Source organism: Somniosus microcephalus, chromosome 28, assembly GCF_052327205.1.
Source record: "Somniosus microcephalus isolate GS21.2 chromosome 28, FLI_Smic_1.0, whole genome shotgun sequence".
Lineage (NCBI taxonomy): Eukaryota > Metazoa > Chordata > Chondrichthyes > Squaliformes > Somniosidae > Somniosus > Somniosus microcephalus.
This window is the reverse complement of record NC_141014.1, coordinates 13,453,962-13,472,018: the sequence shown is the minus strand read 5'-3', so window position 1 is coordinate 13,472,018 and position 18,057 is coordinate 13,453,962. Positions and strand designations below refer to the sequence as shown.

Below are 18,057 nucleotides of genomic sequence, written 5' to 3'. Positions count from 1 at the left end.
CCAGAAATTCCCACTCCTGGGCCGACGTCCATTTCTCCACCGTTTCCAGATCTTATGGCGGCCTCCAACCTCACCACCGCTTTCTGCCCCACGGCAATTCTACAGCATTTCCACGGAAATACCTCCAGCTCTCCCAAATCCACTCCCGTTAGAATGCCCATCAACTTCTGAACACGGCCCTGACCATCTTCGAGTTTATTCTGGATGGTTGCATTGACATTCTGGGCCTTGACGGCAATACCGTAGTGCCAATCTTTAAAAATACATCATCCCAGATGGGATTCGAACCCACAATCCCTGGCTTAGGAGGCCAGTGCCTTATCCATTAGGCCACTGGGGCTGTATAGAAAGTGATGAAAATCATGAGTCTTAAGGGTCAGTTTGTGACCGCCAAATCATTATTTACAGGGCAAATTATTCTCACCGCAGACTGAAAATCTTTGATTAGGATTTAAAATGCACATTGTTGGGTGGCTAATGAATCGATTCACCCCATTCTCCCCATGTGGCCCGAATACTACGGTAGGTAATCAATCAAACCCAAACTGCACAGCCAGAGTAAAGTTTGTACGGGACACAATTTCAAACTTTGCAGATGACACAAAACTTGGAAGTGCAGTGAACAGTGAGGAGGATAGTGATCGACTTCAAGAGTGTAGTAATCAATAACATGTCATTCTGTGGTGGACACTAGGTGGAGCAGTAGAGCTGTATATAGCTGTATGTATAAGACTACACTACCCAGCTATATATTATATTAAGACTACATTACCCATGAGGCTAGGCTACCCACAAGGCAGCAGGCAAGATGGAAGCCTCTACAAGATGCTGTACAAGCCCACATGTGCTCAATAAAAGTAGCTGGCAAAAGCTAGCTGTGTTCATAATAAGAATGTCTATTTATTAATGAACATAAGAAAGAGGACACAGACAGGCTGTTGGAATGGGCGGACACGTGGCAGATGAAATTTAACGCAGAAAAGAGTGAACTGATACATTTTGTTCGAAGGAATAAGGAGAGGAAATATAAACTAAAAGGGTACAATCCGAAAGGGGGTGCATGAACAGAGAGACCTGGGGGTATATGTGCACAAATCATTGAAGGTGGCAGGGCAGGTTGAGAAAGCAGTTAAAAAAGCTTACGGGATCCTGGGCTTCACGAATAGAGTTGTAGAGTCATCGAGTCATAACGGCAGAGATGGAGGCCATTCGGCCCATCAAGTCAATGCCAGCTCTCTTTCGAGCAATCCAGTCAGTCCCATTCCTCCGCTCTATTCCCATAGCCCTGCAAGTTTATTTCCCTCAAGTACCTATAGCACCGTTAACATAGTAAAATGTCCCAAGGTGCTTCACAGGAGCGATTATCAAACAGAATTTGACACCGAGCCACATAAGGAGATATTAGGACAGGAGCCCTAAACCTTGGTCAAAGAGGTAGGTTTTAAGGAACATTTAAAGGAGGAGAGAGGCAGCGAGGCGGAGATGTTTAGGGAGATACCGTGCCCACTGCCCATTCCCCGACCCTGCCCGCTCTTTGTTTTCATCAGTGAGCTCTGGAACTTTGCTCAAATTTGATTCACAATTCATGGCCTTCTCCGCCATCAATACTCCACTGGAATACACTGTAAGACTCAGCTGCTGTGACTCTGATCTCCTATTCAGTTGCTGCAGTTTGAGAGTAACTTTGTCCAGTTTACAGCCCATCCCCCATCGTTGCTGTGTCTGTGACTGTCCCACTGGTTTATTTTGCTGCTGTCTGGGTCCTGACCATAAATTCACTCTCCTGGGCCGACGTCCATTTCTCCACCGTTTCTGGGTCTTATGGTGGCCTCCAACTTCACCATCGCTTTCTGCCCCACAGCAAATCTCCACATTTCCACAGTAATAGCTCCAGCGTATCTCTGGGTTACTCTGCCCTCCCAAATCCTCACTCACTTTAGAACGCCCATCAACTTGTAAACGAGGCCCTTACCATCTACAAACTTATTCTGGACGATTGCACTGATATTATGACATTGACCGAAACTTGGCTGAAAGGTGCCGATAAAATCCCCCCCGGCTGCACCTTTCGCCCCTGGCAATCTTTAAAAACACATCACCCCAGATGGGATTCAAACACACAATCCCTGATTTAGGAAGCCAGTGCCTTATCCATTAGGCCACTGGGGCTGCAATTAACTTGCTGAAAATCGTGAGACTTAAGGGCCATTTTGTGACGTCCAAATCATTATTTAGAATCATAGAAATTTACAGCAAGGAAGGAGGCCGTTCGGCCCATCGTGTCCGCGCCGGCCAACAAAGAGCTATCCAGCCTAATCCTGCTTTCCAGCTCTTGGTCCGTAGCCCTGTAGGTTACGGCACTTCAAGTGTACATCCAAGTACTTTTTAAATGTGACGAGGGTTTCTGCCTCTACCACCCTTTCACACAGTGAGTTCCAGACCCCACCACCCTCTGGGTGAAGAAATTTCCCCTCAATTCTCCTCTAATCCCCTCTACCAATTACTTTAAATCTATGACCCCTGGTTATTGACCTCTCTGCTAAGGGAAATAGATCCTTCCTATCCACTCTATCTGGGCCCCTCATAATTTTATACACCTCAATTAAATCTCCCCTCAGCCTCCTCTGTTCCAAAGGAAACAACCCCAGCCGATCCAATCTTTCCTCACAGCTAAAATTCTCCAGTCGTGGCATTTACATTTACCTGGCAAACTATTCCCAACGCAGACAGAAAATCTTTGATTAGGATTTAAAATGCACATTGTTGGGTGGGGACTGAATCGATTCACCCCATTCTCCCCATGTGGCCCGAACAGCACAGTAGATAATCAATCAAACCCAAACTGTGCACAGCCAGAGTAAAGTTTGAGGTAAGGTACAAAGAACAAATGGATCAATGCTAATTTGTGTATCAGCACAAATAAATATTCATTTCAGGGAATGACAGTGTCAGGACCTCCGGATTTAGACCGGGATCACGTTCCTCCCCCATCCCCACTGTGCTCTCCATGCTCTTTACACCCCTACGAGTTCCTGACCTTCTCTCCCCCCGTTAGATCCTCTCCCCTTCCGATCTCCCTCTCTCCCCCCTCCAATCTCCTCACTCCCCCCTCCGATCTCCTCCCCACTTCTCCCTCCGATCTCCTCTCTCTCCCCCACCAGTCTCCTCTCCCTGACTCCCCCTGCTCTCTCTCCCTTTCCACTCTATCCCCATCCAATCTCCTCTCTCTCTCTCCTCCCTTCTCTCTCTCTCTTCTCCTCTTTCTCTCCGATCTCGTCTCTCTCTCCTCCCTTCTCTCTCTCTCTTCTCCTCTCTCTCTCCGATCTCCTCTCTCTCCAGTCTCCTCTCTCTCACTCCCTCTCCTCTCTCCCCTCTCTTTCCCCATCCGATCTACTATCTCTCTCCTCCCTTCTCTCTCTCTCTACTCCAATCTCCTCTCTCTCTTCCCTCTTCGATCCTCTCTCACTTCGCCCCTCCACCCCCTCTCTCTCTCTGATTTCTCTCTCTCTCTCCAATCTCCACTCTCTCCTCCCCCTCCTCTCTCTCTCCCCCTCCTCTCTTTCCTCATCCGAACTCCTCCCTCTCTCTTCTCCCTTCTCTCTCTCTCTTCTCCAATCTCTTCTCTCTCTTCCCCCTTCGAACCTCTCTCACTTCGCCTCTCCATCCCACCTCTCTTCCCCCCTGTCGATTCTCTCTCTCCCCTTTCGAACCTCGCTCTTCCCCGCCCCCCTCTTCCCCAGCCACCAGCGGCTCCCCTGAGTGATCTTCTCCGCACGGAGCCGAGGAACGCCGGGCCCACAGTGCAGGCCACAACCGTTGGGTGCTGCACAGGTGAGGCTCCAGGATACAGCGCGCCTGCGCAGATGTGGATCGGGCGCGCCTGCACAGCTCCGGTATACTGCGCATGCGCGCAGAAGACCGCAAAGGTGTTCGTGCAAATAATTACAGCGGGTAATGTGGAGAATTGTTGTGGGGCAGAAAGCACTGGTGAAGTTGGAGGCCACCATAAGATCCGGAAACGGTGGAGAAATGGATGTCGGCCCAGGAGAGGGAATTACTGGTTAGGACCCAGACAGCAGCAAAATAAACCAGTGGGGTTTAATAAACTGCAAGGACCCGCAAATCCATTGGCAGTATAGGCGCACCAACGTCAGTGTTCTTGCTCAGGCCAACATCCCCAGCATCGAAGCTCTGACCACGCTCGATCAGCCTTGATGGACGGGCCACATTGTCCGCATGCCCGATACGAGACTTCCAAAACAAATGCTCTACTCGGAGCTCCGGCACGACAAGAGAGCCCCAGGTGGGCAGAGGAAGCGCTTCAAGGACACCCGTAAAGCCTCCTTGAATAAGTGTAACATCCCCACCGACACCTGGGAATCCCTGGCCCAAGACCGCACAAAGTGGAGGAGAAGCATCCGGGAAGGCGCCGAACACCACGAGTCTCGTCGCCGGGAGCAAGCGGAAGTGAAGCGCAGGCAGCACAAGGAGCGCACGTCAACCCAAGCACCCCACCCACCCGCCCCTTCAACCACTGTCTGCCCCACCTGTGACAGAGTGTGTAGGTCCCGCATTGGACTCATCAGTCACCTGAGAACTCATTTTTAATGTGGAAGCAAGTCATCCTCGGTTTCGAGGGACTGCCTAAGAAGAAGGAAACCAGTGGGACAGTCACAGACTCAGCAGGTAACAGCAGCGATGGGGGATGGGCTGTAAACTGGACAAAGTTACCCTCAAACTGCAGCAACTGAATAGAAGGTCAGAATCACAGCAGCTGAGTCTTACAGTGTATTCCAGTGGAGTCCAGTGGAGTAGTGTAGTATTGATGGCAGAGAAGGCCAGGAATTGGGAAGTCAAATTTGAGCAACGTTCCAGGGCTCACTGATGAAAACAAAGAGCGGGGAGTGTCGGGGAATGGGCAGTGGGCACGGTATCTCCCTAAACATCTCCGCCTCGCTGCCTCTCTCTCCTCCTTTAAATGTTCCTTAAAACCTACCTCTTTGACCAAGGTTTAGGGCACCTGTCCTAATATCTGCTTATCCGAGTACCCGAGAGGTATGCTGGAGGTATTTCTGTGGAAATTTCCAGGGCTGAATGATGTAAACAAAGAGGTGGATGGTCAGTGGGCCCAGGTAACTTTAAACTTGTACCTTGGGCTAGAATGCAACCACACAGGATCATACCTATCAGCCAAGGTCCCAGACTCCTCCATCACCATCCCTGGGTATGTCCCGTCCCACAAGCAGGACAGACCCACCAGAGGTGGCGGCCCAGTGGTACACAGACGGGAGGGAGTGGCCCTGGGAGTCCTCAACGCTGACTCCGGACCCCATGAACTCTCATACCATCAGGTGGACTTCAATGTCCATCGCCATAAGAACATAAGAAGTAGGAGCAGGAGTCGACCATACAGCCCTTCGAGCCTGCTCCGCCATTCAATAAGATCATGACTGATCTTCGACCTCAACTCCACTTTCCCGCCCGACCCCATATCCCTTGTTCCCCCTAGAGTCCAAATATCTATCTATCTCAGCCTTGAATATACTCCACGACTCAGCATCCACAGCCCTTTGGGGTGGAGAATTCCAAAGATTCACAACCCTCGTGAGTGAAGAAATTCCTCCTCATCTCAGGCTTAAATGACCAACCACTTATCCTGAGACTATGCCCCCTGGTTCTAGACTCTCCAGCCAGGGGAAACAACCTCTCAGCATCTACTCAGTCAATCCCCCTCAGAATCTTGTATGTTTCAATGAGATCACCTCTCATTATTCTAAACTCCAGAGAGTATCGGCCCATTCTACACAATCTCTCATCATAGGACAGCCCTCTCATTCCAGGAATCAATCTAGTGAACCTTCGTTGCACCGCCTCTAAGGCATGTATCTCCTTTCTCAGATAAGGAGACAAAAACTGTGCGCAGTACTCCAGGTGTGGTCTCACCAAAGCCCTGTACAATTGTAGTAAGACTTCCTTACTCTTGTGCTCCAACACCCTTGCAATAAAGGCCAACATGCCATTTGCCTTCCTAATTGCTTGCTGTACCTGCATGCTAACTCTCTGTGTTTCCTGTACGAGGACACCTAAATCTCTCTGAACACCAACATTTAATAGTTTCTCACCATTTAAAAAATATTCTGTTTTTCTATTCTTCCTAACAAAGTGAATAACCTCACCTTTCCTCACATTATTCTTTATTTGCCACCTTATTGCCCACTCACTTAATCTGTCTAGATCCCTTTGCAGGCTCTTTGTGTCCTCCTCACAGCTTACTTTTCCACCTAGCTTTGTATCGTCAGCAAATCTGGATAGATTGTCCTCGGCCCCTTCATCTAAGTCATTAATATAGATTGTGAATAGCTGAGGCCCAAGCACCCCACTAGTTACAGCCTGCCAACCGGAAAATGACCCGTTTTCCTTATTCTCGGTTTTCTATCTGTTAGCCACTCCTCAATCCATGCTAATATATTACCCCAACCCCAGAACACCTTATCTTGCATAGCGTTGTGGTTGTCGGAGGTCAATCACCTCAGCCCCAGGACATTGCTGCAGGAGTTCCTCAGGGCAGTGTCCCAGGCCCAACCATCTGCAGCTGCTTCATCAATGACCTTCCCTCCACCATAAGGTCAGAAGTGGGGATGTTCGCTGATGATTGCACAGTGTTCAGTTCCATTCGCAACTCCTCAGATAATGAGGCAGTCCATGCCCGCATACAGCAAGACCTGGGTGACAGTCAGGCTTGGGCTGATAAGCGGCAAGTAACATTGGCACCACACACAGTACCAGGCAATGACTATCATAGCATCATAGAATGGTTACAGCACGAAAGAAGGCCATTCGGCCCGTCGAGCCCGTGCCGGCTCTCAGCTGGTCCCACTCCCCTGCCCTTTCCCTGTAACCCTGGAATTTTTTTCCTTCAGATACTTATCCAGCTCCCTTTTGAAAGATAAGATTGAGTCTGCCTCCACCACCCTTTCAGGCAGCGCATTCCAGATCTTAACCATTCACTGCGTAAAAAAGTTTTTTCTTACGTCACCTTTGGTCCTTTTGCCAATCACCTTAAATTGGTGCCCCCTGATTCTCGACTATCTCCAACTTACGAGAGTCTAACAACCGCCCCTTGATATTCAATTGCCTTACCATCGCCGAATTCTGCGGCGAGTGTCTCGCCTCCTGACTCCCCAAAGCCTTTCCACCATCGACAAGGCACAAGTCAGGGAGTGCGATGGAATACTCGGCACTTGCCTGGATGAGTACAGCTCCAACAACACTCAAGAAGCTCGACACCACCCAGGACAAAGCAGCCCGCTTGATCGGCACCCCAGCCACCATCTTAAATATGCACTTCCTCCACCACCAGCGTACCGTGGCTGCAGTGTGTACCATCTACAAGATGCACTGCAGCAACTCGCCAAGGCTTCTTCGGCAGCACCTCCCAAAATCGCGATCTCTACCACCTAGAAGGACGAGGGCAGCAGGCGCATGGGAGCACCATCACCTGCAAGTTCCCCTCCAAGTTATACACCATCCTGACTTGGAAATATATCGTCGTTCCTTCATCATCGCTGGGTCAAAATCCTGGAACTCCCTCCCTAACAGCACTGTGGGACTACCTTCACCACACAGACTGCAGCGGTTCAAGAAGGCGGCTCACCACCACCTTCTCAAGGGCAACTAGGGATGGGCAATAAATGCTGGCCTTGCCAGCGATGCCCACATCCCAGGAACAAATTTTTAAAAGTCTTTTACATGGCACCTTATTGAATGCCTTTTGGAAATCCAAATATTCGACATCCACTGGTTCCCATGTATCTACCCTGCTAGTTACATCCTCAAAATGCTCCAATAAATTTGTTAAACACAATTTCCATTTCACAAATTCCTAATCATATGATTTTCTGAGTGCATTGTTACCACTCCCTTAATAATGGATTCCAACATTTTCCCAATGACTGATGTCAGGCTAACTGGCCTGTCTTCTCTCTCCCTCCTTATTGTGGATGATTGCATTGACCTTACGGCCTTGATGGAATCTTGGCTACAGGTGATAATACAATCCTCCTTAATGCAGCCTCCCCGCCTGGCAGCACCTTCCACCACTTGCCCCGCCTAAACCGCTGTTGTGTCAATCATTAAAAACACATCACCCCAGATGGGACTCGAACACACAATCCCTGGCTTAGAAGGCCAGTGCCTTATCCATTAAGCCACTGGGGCTGAATGCACAATGTAACCCGCCTGAGAGCAATTGACCGCTCCGAAATGTGACATCTGCCTCACAGTTTCAGGGTCTTCGAAAGTTCAGCAGAGATGGGAGCTATTTTCACCCATCATATCTGTCACTGCTCGCGCCATACCAGAGCCACCTACAACAACAACTTGCATTTATGTAGCGCCGTTAACATAGTAAAATGTCCCAAGGTGCTTCACAGGAGCGATTATCAAACAGAATTTGACACCGAGCCACATAAGGAGATATTAGGCCAGGAGTCCTAAACCTTGGTCAAAGAGGTAGGTTTTAAGGAACATTTAAAGGAGGAGAGAGAGGCAGCGAGGTGGAGATGTTTAGGGAGATACCGTGCCCACTGTCCATTCCCCGACCCTGCCCACTCTTTGTTTTCACCAGAGAGCCCTGGAACTTTGCTCAAATTTGATTCCCAATTCCTGGCCTTCTCTGCCATCAATATTAGGAAACTCCACTGGAATACACTGTAAGACTCAGCTGCTGTGACTCTGATCTTCTATTCAGTTGCTGCAGTTTGAAGGTAACTTTGTCCAGTTTACAGCCCATCCCCCATCGCTGCTGTTTCCTGCTGTGTCTGGGACTGTCCCACTGGTTTATTTTGCTGCTGTTTGGGTCCTGGCCAGAAATTCACTCTCCTGGGCCGACGTCCATTTCTGGATCTTATGGTGGCCTCCAACTTCACCACTGCTTTCTGCCACACAACACTTCTCCACATTTCCACAGAAATATCTCCAGCGGACCTCTCGGTTACTCTGCCTTCCCAAATCCCTTCAGAATGTCTATCAACTTGCGAACACTGCCCTGACCATCTACGAGTTTATTCTGGACGGCTGCATTGACATTCTGGGCCTTGACGACTATATCATAGTGCCAATCTTAAAAATACATCACCCACAGATGGGACTCGAACCCACAATCCCTGACTTAGAAGGCCAGTGCCTTATCCATTAGGCCACTGGGGTTGCACAGAAAGCAATGAAAATCATGAGACTTAAGGGTCAGTTTGTGACCGCCAAATCATTATTTACAGGGCAAATTATTCTCACAGCACACAGAAAATCTTTGATTAGGATTTAAAATGCACAATTTTGGGTGACTAATAAATCAATTCACCCCATTCTTCCCATGTGGCCTGAACACTACGGTAGGTAATCAATCAAACCCAAACTGCACAGCCAGAGTAAAGTTTGTACAGGACACAATTACAAAACTTGGAAGTGCAGTGAACAGTGAGGAGGATAGTGATAGACTTCAAGAGGACATAGACAGGCTGGTGGAATGGGCGGCCACGTGACAAATGAAATTTAACGCAGAAAACTGATACATTTTGTTCGAAGGAATGAAGAGAGGAAATATAAACTAAAGGGTACAATCCTAAAGGGGGTGCATGAACAGACAGAACTAGGGGTGTATGTACACAAATCATTGAAGGTGGCAGGGCAGGTTGAGAAAGCAGTTAAAAAAGCTTACAGGATCCTGAGCTTCATGAATAGAGTTGTAGAATCATAGAGTCATAACGGCACAGAGGGAGGCCATTCAGCTCATCCAGTCCGTGCCGGCTCTCTGTAGAGCAATCCAGTCAGTCCCATTCCCCCGCTTTATTCCCATAGCCCTGCAAGTTTATTTCCCTCAAGTGCCTATCCAGTCTCCCCTTGAAAACATTGAGTGTCTCCACTTCCGCCACTTCCGTCGGCAGCGAGTTCCAGGTCATCACCATTCACTGTGTAAAAAAGTTTTGTCTCACATCCCCCCTGTATCTCTTGCCCAATTCCTTCAATCTGTGTCCCCTAGTCCTTGTGCCATCAACTAGTGGGAAGAGCCTTTCCCCGTCTAGCCTATCCAAACCCATCATAATCTTGTACACCTCTATCAAATCACCCCTCAACCTCCTTTGCTCTAATGAAAACAAATCCAGCTTCTCCAACCTGTCCTTATAGCTAAGATCCCCCATCCATGGAACCATTCTGGTAAATCTCCTCTGCACCCTTTCAAGGGCCTTCACATCCTTCCAAAAGTGTGGTGACCAGAACTGGATGCAATACTCCAGTTGTGGTCCAACCAGCACTTTATAAAGGTTCAGCATAACTTCTCTACTTTTGTACTCAAAACCTAAAGCCTCTATTTATGAAGCCCAGGATCCCATATGCTTTGTTAACCACTCTCTCAATATGTCCTGCCACCGAGGTATAGAGTAGAAAATCGTGGAAATTATGATGAACCTTTATAAAACACTGGTTCGACCCAAACTGGAGTATTGTGTCCAATTATGAGCACCGCACTTTAGGAAGGATGTGAAGGCCTTAGAGAGAGTACAGAAAAGATTTACGAGAATGATTCCAGGGATGAGGGACTTTAGTTACGTGGATACACTGGAGAAGCTCCATAGAGCAGAGAGGATTGAGAGTAGATTTGATAGAGGTATTCAAAATCATGAGGGGTCTGGACAGAGTAGATAGAGAGAAACTGTTCATATTGGCGGAAGAATCGAGAACCAGAGGACACAGATTTAAGATGATTGGCAAAAGAACCAAAGGCGACGTGTGGTATAACTTGTTCACTCAGCGAGTGGTTAGGATCTGGAATGCACTGCCTGGAAGGCTGGTGGAGACAGATTCAATCACAGCTTTCAAAGGGGAATTGGATAAGTACCTGCAGGACAAACATTTGCAGGGCTACGGGGAAGGGGCAGGAACAGTGGGACTAGCTGAAGTGGTATTGCAGAGAGCCGGCACGGGCTCGACGGGCCGAATGGCCTCCTTCTGTGCTGTAACCATTCTATGATAAGCTTTTGGTCACCTGTCCTAGTATCTCCTTATGTGGCTCGGTGTCAAATTCTGTCTGATAATCGCTCCTGTGAGCCCCTTGGGATGTTTTACTACTTTACAGACGCTATATAAATGCAAGTTATTGCTGTAGATGGCTCTGGCACGGCACATGAGCAGCGGCGGATATGATGGGTGAAAATAGCTTCCCTCTATGCTTAACTTTCCAAGATTTGGGAAATGTGAGGAATTTCAGAGCGGTCAATTGTCCTCAGGTGGGGTGCTGTTTGTATTCAACCCCAGTGGCCTAATGGATAAGGCACTGGCCTCCTAAACCAGGGATTGTGTGTTTGAGTCTAATCTGGGGTGATGTGTTTTTAATGATTGACACTATGGCGGATTAGACGGGGCAAGTGATGGAAAGTACAGCCAGGCGGGGAGGCTGCATTAACCGTAACTTGTGAGCCAAATTTCCGTCAAGGCCATGATGTCAATGCAATCATCCGCAATAAGCTCAAGGGTGGTAAGGGCCTTGTGGACAAGTGTATTGACAATTCGAGGAAGTGGGAGCAGGGATTTGGGAGGGCCGAGTGACCAAGAGGTTTGATGGAGGTATTTCCGTGGAAGTTTCCAGGGCTCACTGATGTAAACAAAGAGGTGGATGGTCAGTGGGCCCAGGTAACTTTAAACTTGTGGCTTGGGCTAGAATGCAACCACACAGGATCTTACCTATCAGCCAAGGTCCCAGACTCCTCCATCACCATCCCTGGGTATGTCCCGTCCCACAAGCAGGACAGACCCACCAGAGGTGGCGGCCCAGTGGTCCACAGACAGGAGGAAGTGGCCCTGGGAGTCCTCAACGCTGACTCCGGACCCCATGAACTCTCATGCCATCAGGTGGACTTCAATGTCCATCACCATAAGAACATAAGAAGTAGGAGCAGGAGTCGACCATACAGCCCTTCGAGCCTGCTCCGCCATTCAATAAGATCATGACTGATCTTCGACCTCAACTCCACTTTCCCACCCGAGCCGATATCCCTTGTTCCCCCTAAAGTCCAAATATCTATCAATCTCAGCCTTGAATATAGTCCACGACTCAGCATCCACAGCCCTTCGGGGCAGAGAATTCCAAAGATTCACAACCCTCTGAGTGAAGAAATTCCTCCTCATCTCAGTCTTAAATGGCCGACCCCTTATCCTGAGACTATGCCCCCTAGTTCTAGACTCTCCAGCCAGGGGAAACAACCTCTCAGCATCTACCCTGTCAATCCCCCTCAGAATCTTATATGTTTCAATGAGACCACCTCCCATTCTTCTAAACTCCAGAGAGTATGGGCCCATTCTACTCAATCTCTCATCATAGGACAGCCCTCTCATCCCAGGAATCAACCTAGTGAACCTTCGTTGCACCGCCTCTAAGGCAAGTATATCCTTCCTTAGATAAGGAGACCAAAACTGTGCACAGTACTCCAGGTGTGGTCTCACCAAAGCCCTGTCCAATTGTAGTAAGACTTCCTTACTCTTGTGCTCCAACACCCTTGCAATAAAGGCCAACATGCCATTTCCCTTCCTAATTGCTTGCTGTACCTGCATGCTAACTGTCTGTGTTTCCTGTACGAGGACACCTAAATCTCTTCGAACAGCAACATATAATTGATGGGCCTTCAATAACCACAAAACTAGAAGTTATAGACTTAAACAAGTTGGCTTTTAATCACTAAGATCAGAGCTAACATCTCAACATGCCGACTGGTTCACAGGAATGAGTCATACAGATCCTGGGATCTTTATGTAAGAAAAGTCAGGGGCAGAGCCAAGAGCCAAGACCTGGAACCTCCCAGATTAGTCGGGAAAGAGGAAGTGAAACTATACACAGTGGGGGAGGGTAATATACATGAGTGCAAAATGAATACAGGATCAAGACAAACAGATTTCATTACATTCACCCCTTCTATAGATTTAGTCCATCGGGGTGATGTTTCTTAAAAGTTGGTATAAGTGAGTCTGTCAGGAGGTTTTGCAGTTCTCAGTGATCGGCGCAAAGCCGGTTGGGGTGCCTCTAGGGGAGTGGATTCTGGTTCCTCCGCTGTCCGGGCCTCTGCAGTGTCTTCCAGGTTATCTGCAGTGTCCTCCAGGTTAAAGTTGGGTATTGATACCTCTGGGTGTCCTGTCTCTTTGTAGTGTAGGTCTTCATCGGGTAGTCTCCCATCGTTCTCTCCGCTCCCCGAGGGAGCGAGGTCTTTTATGGAAACAGTGTCCTCTCGCCCGTCAGAGTATTCGATATAGGCGGACTGAGGGTTTGCATGGAGGAGCTGTACCTTTTCCACAAGGGGGTCCGTTTTATGGCCTCTCACGTGCTTCCGCAATAGTACTGTCCCCGGAGACGTCAGCCACGTGGGTAGAGATATGCCCGAGGTGGATTTCCGGGGGAAAACGAACATCTTTTCATGAGGGGTAGCGTTAGTGGCAGTACATAACAGAGACCTTATGGAGTGGAGCACGTCTGGGAGGACTTCCTGCCAGCGGGAGGTCGGAAGGCCTTTTGACTTTAAGGCTAACGTGACAGCCTTCCAAACAGTAGCATTCTCCCTTTCCACTTGCCCATTACCCCGGGGGTTGTAGCTCGTGGTCCTGCTAGTGGCTATCCCCTTCGAGAGCAAGAACTGGCGCAGCTCGTCTCTCATGAATGACGTCCCCCTATCGCTGTGTATGTAATTCGGCATGCCAAACATGCAGAATAGATTACAGAGACACTTGATGACCGTGGCACTGGTCATGTCTGGGCAGGGAATGGCGAAGGGGAAGCGGGAATATTCATCAATGATATTGAGGAAGTATACGTTACGGTCGGCAGAGGGAAGGGGTCCCTTGAAGTCCAGACTTAGGCGCTCGAATGGCCGTGTGGCTTTGATAAGGTGTGCACGGTCAGGCCTGTAGAAACGAGGCTTGCATTCCGCACAGATGCGGCAGGCTCTGGTCATTGCCCTGACCTCCTCGATGGAGTGGGGCAGATTGCGGGACTTTATAAAATGGTATAGTCGGGTGCCCCCTGGGTGACAGAGGTCGTTGTGGAGACCCTGTAATTTGTCCGTATGAATGCTGGCACACATTCCCCGCGATAGGGCGTCTGGGGGTTCATTAAGGGCTCCCGGCCTATACATAATATCATAGTCGAACGTGGATAGTTCGATCCTCCACCTGAGTATTTTGTCATTCTTGATTTTCCCCCTTTGTTTGTTATTAAACATGAAAGCCACCGACCGCTGGTCGGTGAGCAGGGTGAAACGTTTGCCGGCTAGGTAGTGTCTCCAGTGCCGCACTGCCTCCACTATAGCCTGTGCCTCCTTCTCGACAGAAGAGTGCCTGATTTCAGGTCCCTGAAGGGTTCGGGAGAAGAAGGCCACAGGTCTCCCAGCCTGATTGAGGGTCGCAGCTAAGGCAAAGTCTGACGCATCGCTTTCGACTTGAAAGGGAATGCATTCGTCCACTGCACACACTGCAGCCCTTTCAATGTCCTGTTTAATACTGGTGAAAGCCTCCCGAGCTTCAGCTGATAGTGGGAAGGACGTCGATTTAATGAGGGGTCGGGCCTTATCAGAGTAATTGGGCACCCATTGGGCATAATACGAAAAAAATCCCAGGCACCTTTTTAAAGCTTTGGGATTGTGTGGCAGGGGCAGTTCCTTTAGGGGGCGTAATCGGTCAGGGTCCGGTCCAATTACCCCATCTTCCACCACACAGCCGAGGATACAGAGACGGGCTGTGTTGAAGACACATTTGTCTTCGTTGTAGGTTAGATTCAGCTTTAGGGTAGTTTCTAAAAATCTCGCAAGATTTAGATCGTGGTCTTGCTGGTTGTGCCCGCAGATAGTGACATTGTCCAGATAGGGGTAGGTAGCTTGTAGTTTATTCTCGTCAACCATGCAGTCCATCTCACGTTGGAAGACCGAGACCCCATTTGTTACCCCGAAGGGCACTCTGAGAAAATGGTAGAGGCGCCCGTTCGCCTTGAAGGCGGTGTATGGGCTGTCCTCCGTTCTAATGGGGAGCTGGTGATACGCGGATTTGAGGTCGATAGTCGAGAAGACTCGGTGTTGCGCAATCTGGTTGACCACTTCTGATATGCGGGGTAAAGGGTAGGCGTCCAGCTGGGTATAAATATTAACAGTCTGGCTGTAGTCAATTACCATCCGTTTCTTTTCGCTATTTTTAACTATGACTACTTGGGCACGCCACGGGCTGGTACTGCATTCAATAATGCCTTCCCGCAGGAGTCTGTCCACTTCCGCCTTGATAAAGTGTCTGTCTTCCAGACTGTACCGTCTACTTTTGGTCGCTATGGGCCTACAGTTCGGAGCGAGATTAGCGAATAAAGAGGGCGGGCTGATTTTTAAAATTGATAGGCCACAGACTGTGAGTGGCGGCTGGGACCCGCCATATGCTAGCGTGACACTTTCATGGTGGCACTGGAAGTCCAGGCCCAAGATTACATTAACACAGAGTTCTGGCATCACGAGGAGTTTAAAACCCTTGTAGTCCGTGCCTTTTACAGTCAGTGTTACCACACAGTAGCCCAAAATGTCCGAAGTGTGGGGCTTAGCAGCCACAGCAATTCTGCTCCGTGTAGGGGTTACCGTTAATGAGTGCCACTGTACCAGGCTAGGGTGGATAAAACTCTCGGTACTCCCACAGTCAATTAAACATTTCCTTAAATTCCCGTTTACCTGTATGTCCATCATGGATTTTGTCAATGGGTGTGGCCTGGATTGATCCACCGTGATGGAAGCCACTGTTGGGCCCTGGGCGGCCGTTGAGTCGGGAAACGATGGCGGATCCCAAGATGGCGGCCCACATGGCACGCACGAGGCGGTGACGGAGTTGGAAATCGGATTCCCCCTGCAGGCTTTGCTAAAATGCCCCTTTTTCTTACATTTGAAGCATGTAGCGTCCTTCGCTGGGCATCGTTGTCTGGGGTGCTTGGCCTGGCCGCAGAAGTAGCATGGTGATTATCTTAGTGATTAAAATTGATGGGCCTTCAATAACCACAAAACAAGAAGTTATAGACTTAAACAAGTTGGCTTTTAATCACTAAGATCAGAGCTAACATCTCAACACGCCGACTGGTTCACAGGAATGAGTCATACAGATCCTGGGATGTTTATGTAAGAGAAGTCAGGGGCGGAGCCAAGAGCCAAGACCTGGAACCTCCCAGATTAGTCGGGAAAGAGGAAGTGAAACTATACACAGTGGGGGAGGGTAATATACATGAGTGCAAAACGAATACAGGATCAAGACGAACAGATTTCATTACAATGCTATTCCCATTTCTAATTCCTTGCTGTACCTGCATGCTAACTGTCTGTGTTTCCTGTACGAGGACACCTAAATCTCTCTGAACACCAACATTTAATAGTTTCTTACCATTTAAAAAATATTCTGCTTTTCTATACTTCCTAACAAAGTGAATAACCTCACCTTTCCTCACATTATTCTCTTATCTCCCACCTTATTGCCCACTCACTTAATCTGTCTAGATCCCTTTGCAGGCTCTTTGTGTCCTCCTCACAGCTTACTTTTCCACCGAGCTTTGTATCGTCAGCAAATCTGGATAGATTGTCCTCGGCCCCTTCATCTAAGTCATTAATATAGATTGTAAATAGCTGAGGCCCAAGCACCCCACTAGTTACAGCCTGCCAACCAGAAAATGAACCGTTTATCCCTACCCGCAGTTTTCTGTCTGTTAGCCACTCCTCTATCCATGCAAATATATTACCCCAACCCCAGGATACCTTATCTTGCGTAGCGTTGTGGTTGTTGGAGGTCAATCACCTCAGCCCCAGGACATCGCTGCAGGAGTTCCTCAGGGCAGCGGCTCACCACCACCTTCTCAAGGGCAATTAGGGATGGGCAATAAATGCTGGCCTTGCCAGCGACGCCCACATCCCAGGAACAAATAAAAATGAAACCTTTTACGTGGCACCTTATTGAATGCCTTTTGGAAATCCAAATATACAACATCCACTGGTTCCCATTTATCTACCCTGCTAGTTACATCCTCAAAATACTCCAATAAATTTGTTAAACACAATTTCCCTTTCACAAAAACCGAATGATATGATTTTCTAAGTGCATTGTTACCACTTCCTCAATAATGGATTCCAACATTTTCCCGATGACTGATGTCAGGCTAACTGGCCTGTCTTCTCTCTCCCTCCTTATTGTGGATGATTGCATTGACCTTACGGCCTTGATGGAATCTTGGCTACAGGTGATAATACAATCCTCCTTAATGCAGCCTCCCCGCCTGGCAGCACCTTCCACCACTTGCCCCGCCTAAACCGTCATTGTGTCAATCATTAAAAACACATCACCCCAGATGGGACTCAAACCCACAATCCCTGGCTTAGGAGGCCAGTGCCTTATCCATTAGGCCACTGGGGCTGAATACGCAATGTAACCCGCCTGAGGACAATTGGCCGCTCCGAAATGTGACATCTGCCTCACATTTTCAGAGTCTTTGAAGGTTCAGCAGAGATGGGAGCTATTTTCACCCATCATATCTGTCACTGCTCGCACCATACCAGAGCCCTCCACAACAACAACTTGCATTTATATAGCGCCGTTAACATAGTAAAATATCCCAAGGTGCTTCACAGGAGCGATTATCAAACAGAATTTGACACCGAGCCACATAAGGAGATATTAGGACAGGTGTCCTGAACCTTGGTCAAAGAGGTAGGTTTGGAGGAACATTTAAAGGAGGAGAGAGAGGCAGCGAGGCGGAGATGTTTAGGGAGATACCGTGCCCACTGTCCATTCCCCGACCCTGCCCGCTCTTTGTTTTCATCAGTGAGCCCTGGAACTTTGCTCAAATTTGATTCACAATTCCTGGCCTTCTCTGCCATCAATACTACACTGCTCCACTGGAATACACTGTAAGACTCAGCTGCTGTGACTCTGATCTTCTATTCAGTTGCTGCAGTTTGAAGGTAACTTTGTCCAGTTTACAGCCCATCCCCCATCACTGCTGTTACCTGCTGAGTCTGT

At 48.7% G+C, this 18,057-nt stretch overlaps 2 non-coding genes across 2 annotated transcripts; both read right to left on the bottom strand.

The window, feature by feature from the left end:
* Nucleotides 1-267: 267 nt before the first annotated feature.
* trnar-ccu (transfer RNA arginine (anticodon CCU)) lies at nucleotides 268-340 on the bottom strand. The gene has a single exon. It is a non-coding gene; the product is annotated as a tRNA-Arg (tRNA).
* A 17,038-nt stretch (nucleotides 341-17,378) lies between these two features.
* On the bottom strand, nucleotides 17,379-17,451 carry trnar-ccu (transfer RNA arginine (anticodon CCU)). Its single transcript has one exon. It is a non-coding gene; the product is annotated as a tRNA-Arg (tRNA).
* Nucleotides 17,452-18,057: the final 606 nt, after the last annotated feature.